The following is a 6,757-nucleotide window of genomic DNA, read 5'->3' as shown; positions in this document are numbered from 1 at the left end:
CCCTTTACCAACTCAGCCAGATAGACATCCTTGTTATATGTTCTCAAGCGCTAAAGATACCATAAAAAAAGGACCAAGCCTTTTAAATAAAATATAAAGTTGAGAAAACAGTAGCAGAACAAGTTCATCTTTAACGCACATAGATTCTGTTTCTTTCCATTTTGAACATCAAATATTTAACGGCAAGATAACCACACAAATGGAAGCTTCAAGGAAGCTAAACGGAGAAATGGAAATCGAAACTCGAAAAGGAAACTAACCGGTTGCGGCGAGATTGACCGACGGATGTAGGTAAGGTTCCGTTTGAACCGGTTTTTGATCTTCCGCTCTTCACCACCAAGAACAACTATGGTTTTTTTTTCTCCTTGCCGTCAGCTCCTTTTTCTCTTAGTGAACAGTAACGGCTGCTCTAAGGAATTAGGGTATTTCGGCTCTCCCCCATGAACAGTGGCCTCCTATTATATACCACTCATCCCCTTTCAGCTGTGTTGTTGTGTTTCCTCAGAGCAGTGGGAAATGTCTGTACTGGGAGAGGTTTTGAATTTTGTCCATATTCAATTTGTGGTCCCCTTCTCAGTTCTCTTTCATTTCCAAAACTTCACTGTTGGTAAGAAACAAATCACCACAGTAACTCACTTGAATGTGTGTTTTCTCATTTTTTTTGGAATTGGACTGATTTTGGTGTGTTGTTATTGCATTGTTATTGCAGAATGATATCGTGCCGTGTTGAGTTTTTAACGAATTTGTCTCCGCTGTGAACATTCACATGCTATGGTGGAAAATCCGTTTGATTAAAGACAACGAAACTCTCGGGGCCTCCAAGGGATGCAAGTTAAGACTTTCGAAGGGCCATTTGAACTTCCGCAGTAGCTCAATGGTTGAACCATAGTGTTAAAAGGCGAAGAATATCCTGTAAACTCCCGTCAACACTTTTCGAATTTGCTGCACATGCTATAGAATGAAAGTATCCGGTGACAGCAACAATAACAAACTGTGTTGCAGTGTCTGGGAAACCTCTTAAAGTGTAATGAGACATGACTGCTGTATTGACCAATGCCCATTTATGCCAAGCTTTGGTCCATTTATTTGCATATTGAGTAGCTTTTAAGAATGCATCGAGTATACCTTTTATGGATTCCTCAACCAGTCCAGGAGAAAGTGCCCACTGACAGGAGCCAAGATTCAGATCAACACGAGCAAGGAGAGGAACATTTGGATTTAAACCACTTGTGAAGACCGATGCTTAACTGGCTGAATTCCATAGCTAAATTCTGTAGCCTAACAAATGCCTCTCTGCGCTTTGAATCCTCTCCAAGTGATTTGATATCTTTACTGTTTTGTAGATCATTCTTGCAAACAATTGTAGATTCTGAATCCTGAGAGTCTAGCTCTGAACATTGTGACACCATTTTCATGTCATTGAGAGAAGAACTATCTTGGTCTTCCTCCTTATGCAATGAACATTGGAAATTATTACATATACTAGAGTTAGAAAAGTCTGATCTGTTCAGGCTCAATAGTTCATCAGTAGAAGCAATTTTCAGTTGATCCACTACTAAACGTGACGTAAACTCTGTCAAAGAATCTCTTGCAACTTCCTCACTGACTTCCAAATTTTTCCAGTGAGAATCATCAAAAGTAGAAGGAGATTCTTCCAAATTTGTAAGACTACTCACGGGAGATGTCATATCTGAAAATGGTTCCAGTTGATTTTCTCTTTTCTCTGCATTCAAGTCTAAGGAAATTTTTGTTAACTCTATCTCATTGGATTCCATTTCCATCCTATTGGATTATGGAGAAGTTGGGAAAGATTCAAGCAAATTTGAAGGATTTATTGATGGGGAAGAAATAGAACTTGAAGCTTGACAATTAACGACACTTGCATCAATTTCAGCATTATCAAGAGAAGCGATAGCTGATACAACCAAATCTTTTACAGGGAACATATCATTTACCACGATATCATCATCCTGTGGTATGTAATTAGGGGAAGGTGGATGTTTAATAAGATCATCTTCTTCAACTTGATCCAAACTGCAGGTAGATTCATTTCTTTCACTGCCAAACATTATCTTTGGTACCTCTTCAAAATTTGATAGCTGATAAGGATAAAGAATTTTAACTTCTATCGAATCTGGTTCATGTTGTGGATTTCCGTGTATAAAATCAGAGAATAGCTCCTCTGCAAAGCTATTCTCTACAGTAGTCTCCACAATAGGAAACAAAACTTCTGAGTCAAGTTGCATTGCTTTAATATCATCATCGGATAGTAAGTCCCAGTCATCAGGCTGCATTTTAGTGATCTCCTGCATTGTCGCTTCACTGAACTTTGAATTCACAGCTGAAATATAATTGATAAGTTCAAGCAAAGTTTGCCTCTTGATATCCTTCTCTTTAAGATGCTTGTTAGAATCATTAGAATCAAATACAACACAACACATATTTAACTTCCTTATAAAAGGATTTGCCTTCTCCGAGCTAGAAACATCCTGAAAACCCGGCAAAGCCTCGTAAACTCCATTACCAAGAGCTATTACCGAACCAACGTGAGGTCCAATTGCAGGAGTCAACTGAGGATGCAGCAGTGTTCATTGTTTTGCTAGCAGTAGTTTCTAAAGTCTGGTGTTCCAGGGATTTGACAGAAGAGGAAATGAGTGTACTTTGGTTAGCAGTAGCAGGTGCGGCAAAACAAGATAAATGTAAGATGCACTGATCGTACAGAAAAGTAGCAAAGATCTGCAAACATGGCTTCAGAACCAGTTGCACACAGAAGACAGCCCCCAAGAGAATACCATGCCTTAGATGTGTTCCACTTGAAGAAATAGTAGATATGAATAGGACTAAATGCCCTCAAGACACTTCTATCATATTTGACAAGATTGTACATCCCAATACCCGCAAGAGAACAAAACCATATGAACAAAGTGGGTCCAACTGTAAGTGAAACGCTAAATGGCAGCACCAAAAGCTGAAAAGCGTAACAACATGACAAGAATACCAGCTCCAAACGACAATGGAAGAATGCAACAAAACTTGAGCTTCTCGCCGGATAACGAACAAACGTCACGCCGGAAATTCTCGAGTTCTCTCAAATGTATCATAATTCCCTTTATAAGTGGTTAGCTTACACAATTTAAGGTCACCAAACAAAGTACTTAGCTTTACAATTTCTTGAGTAAGATCATGATTTCTGGAATTGAGTTGCTGAAGTTCAGCTTCCAAATGATCGAGACTGGAAAACGATTCATTGTGCTGCTGAGAGTGTATTTCTTCAGATTTAAGACCGGCACTGATCCTGTCAACAAATGCTTCAAAATCTAACTCAAGTTTCTGCAACTGGGTACCAGACACGCTTATTTAACTTTCCATTCGCTGTAAATCACACTCATACTTCTGTTTCATGACTAGCAGCAAAACGCTTGGGATTGTACTCTGCATTATGAGCTTGTGATGGGCATCTTAACAAGACTGAGTTGGCCGACATGCGGGGGAGCTCTGTTAGCTAGACTTTGGTCCGTTACCAACAAAGCATTTGATGTTTGAGATTGTTACTGAGCACGCAACTTAATGGCACTTATTTCCGCAACATCAACTTCAGTATCTTCGGCCTTTTTAATTAATGCAGACTGTCTCTCATGGAACTTAGGCGTTTCAGCCAATATATCCATTAAGGCTGCACCTTTTCTACTCAAAGAAAAGTATTCGACTGCTCGTTGTTGTATTTCAACTTCAATTGGGCTTTCATATTTTTTAAATGTTGCCCATATTTGATTCTGCAGTTCAAGGTCTTAACCATTGTCTCATATATGGCAGGTTTGTCAAGATACTCTCGAGCTTTTGCTGCAGCATAAGGCTCCTCATTTAGGAAAATGGGCTTGCTTTTGTTCCTTTCAAAATCCTCCTCGCCAAAAGTATCCAAGTAAGGAGAAGGCAAAGGGGCCTAACGTGCAGATCTCTGTAGTAGGATTGTAGTTCTCTTAATTAACAAAAACACTCCGGTACCAGCTCCGCAAGTTACAAAATGAATTCGGCATCCACTTTTCCTGCAACATGATTTCCAGTTTGGGGAGCACAATCTACCGCACAATAGGCACACTGCAGGATCATCAAGATGTGATTTGCACTCAGGGCAGTGCTGTTATCATGTATCATAAGAGCTGACGATATAGCTTCTAAAGGGTCGGCAATTTAAAGTTGCTGGTGTGCTTTCAGAACTTTCAGCTTCCGGCTTCAATCTCCTTCAACTTCAAGGAATCCATAAGAGCGGACCTCCTGTCTATTGTAACTCCGACACCCCAATCCATCACAGGCTGCCGAACAAATTCCAAGCCATTTCTTCTATTGTTAAGCCTGTGACTGCTTACTGTTTCTGCCAACCATATCAGATGTTGCACACGGCTTGAAAGAAAAGTTCACTGGCTGAACTGGAATCATGAAGTTCTGCCCCTTACAAATTCTTTATTAGGTAAGATGCAAGATTAGCTACAGACTGTACACCCTTTCCATTCTCCATAGCCTTTATATTGATCTCAGTTTTGTGCAATGCAGGGTTAACATAGCCTGTTGTTGCTTGATAAAGAGCCAACCCAGAATAAACAATAACCTCTTGAGGCCCCAAACCACCATCCACAAGAATCCACCGACCTCGATAATCTCCATTACATGATAATGTGGCATTGTGGAGAACAAGTGATGTGCCACGTGAGTGTCTGTAATATTGTGGAAGACCTTGTTCAGGATTCCGTAATTCCTGTCCACAGTTGCTAAAGCTCCTCTCAACCAGTCCGACTCCGAGGAATCGTAATGTGGCAACGCAGGGTGAGTATGCTGCAAAACTGTGAACAACACCAAGAATCCATTGACTACGAGCAGTGGAACTCCGTAAACATACACAACCCAGGCAAGACTTTTGGCCAATGCAAGATGATAAAGCCCAAAGCATACTGCAAGTATTGCCGTATCTGATACATAAATTTGAAGGCGTTCACGATCTGAGTAAATGGGACCATGTGGTTTAAAGTGGTCCACCTAGATGCTTCTGATACCACTGTGTAGCCACTCGAATAGCTCTACCATTCTTGTCACTTTTAGTTTCCCTGCTCATTTCCTTAACATATGTATCCCTGTGGTACTCATTGGAAAAAACAAAGAATTTCCTATTTGAATTGCTACAAATAGCTCTTAGCCGGTTATAAACAGACATATTCTTGTTCTTAACCTCTTCCAACACAATGGACAGTACAACAACATCATCAATGGCCGAATTTTCCAGCAAATCAATCTTGAAATTGGAAGGAAAAATGTTACTCCAACGAGTTTGAAAACGAATAAGAATGTCTTGTTCGCATTCACCGTCGACGACGGTGGCCCAGCAACGGACTAGGAGAATGGTGATGGCACGAGCAGCTGGATTTTCACAAACCAAGGTATGCATTCATCTTGGAGCTTTCCCATAGGTCTTTAGAGTTGACCATGTTGCTGTTTGCAGATCAAACTTTTTCACTTGGATACTTTTGGAGGGATCTTTTGTGTGGCCAGCAATTGTCAGAAGCTTATTTCCCCATGCAATAAGCCAAAGAATGGCCAGCACAAGGGTCCAAGGTTGTAGAGGGTTCGTCTCCAGTTTTAGCCTCGAGCTTTGACCAAGTCCATCTTCTCAAATCCAAAACTGTTGGATAAGCGTTGTCCACAGTAATTTCCCATATTTTCCCTTCTTGTCCTGCTCCAAGTTCAGGCTTCGAATCTCGAGTGGCATTTGTAGCATTTGGTACAGCAGAAACACTGTCTGGTATGGAATTTTCATTTATTTTGGATTGCAAGGTGGATTTGTGGCTTGGTTTAAGAACATATACTTCATTGTTGTAACGTCTATTGTATCCTCCAAAAGATAGAAGTACATCTTCTCCATCATTCGAACTTACAACCGAACTCATACCCTCACTAGCAACAAAAACACGCCCTTGAACAGATGTTACTGCTGACCAAGCCAGTGTAGACATGTTCAGTACAACCGTCTTTGAAGATGAGCAAGTATCGCTCCACATGTACAGCAGCAGCATGATCAGACTTTGGGGAAGGAGGCACTCCAACATCATCAATTTTGTCCCAAGTCATAGTTTCCGAGTCTAGAATATGCAGGTCATTCAAGAGAGCCCTTTTTGCATCTTAGAAACTTCATGTATTCATGTGATGAGATGTTTTTTTGATTATAAGTTATTCATATGCCATGTACATGGATGATTATGATTGAATGAATGAACGAAGTAATCGAACCATGAATGAGTATGTGGAAATTCTTGAATATGAATGAAAAAATTTCCAATGTAATGAAGAAATATGAATGAAAATTTTGAATGTGAAATGTAGAATCTTGAATGTGAAATGGAGAATATAAATGTGAATGAAGAAATATGTATGGAGTTTCTTTGAATTATGATTGAATGAGAAAATGAATATGCATGATGACCCAAAATAAAATATTTTGCACTTGACACATGATTTACTCGAAAGATGGGTGAAAACTGGTAATAAGACAAATGACAGATGAATAATCTCTCCGATGAAATTGGAACGAAAGATGAAACATGAGGTTCACTTGGTTCTAACAAAGGAAAGAGTTTTCAAATCTCGCATGGCTAAGGAGATTAATCATCTTATACCAAAAATTAAGAAACAAAGCCCAAAAGACAAACATGGACTGGTCGTGGTAGCGAGTCCAACAACAAACATTTTTTTGGATAGTATCATGACCAGATGA

At 39.9% G+C, this 6,757-nt stretch overlaps 1 long non-coding RNA gene across 1 annotated transcript; it reads left to right on the top strand.

The window, feature by feature from the left end:
- The first annotated feature begins 4,835 nt into the window (after positions 1-4,835).
- LOC127128432 (uncharacterized) lies at positions 4,836-6,361 on the top strand. Its single transcript, XR_007805899.1, has 2 exons — positions 4,836-5,426; positions 5,489-6,361. It is a non-coding gene; the product is annotated as an uncharacterized LOC127128432 (long non-coding RNA).
- The last annotated feature ends 396 nt before the right edge of the window (positions 6,362-6,757 follow it).

The sequence above is a fragment of the Lathyrus oleraceus genome, chromosome 1 (genome assembly GCF_024323335.1).
Source record: "Lathyrus oleraceus cultivar Zhongwan6 chromosome 1, CAAS_Psat_ZW6_1.0, whole genome shotgun sequence".
Taxonomy (NCBI): Eukaryota; Viridiplantae; Streptophyta; class Magnoliopsida; order Fabales; family Fabaceae; genus Lathyrus; species Lathyrus oleraceus.
This window is presented reverse-complemented; position numbering and strand designations above follow the sequence as displayed.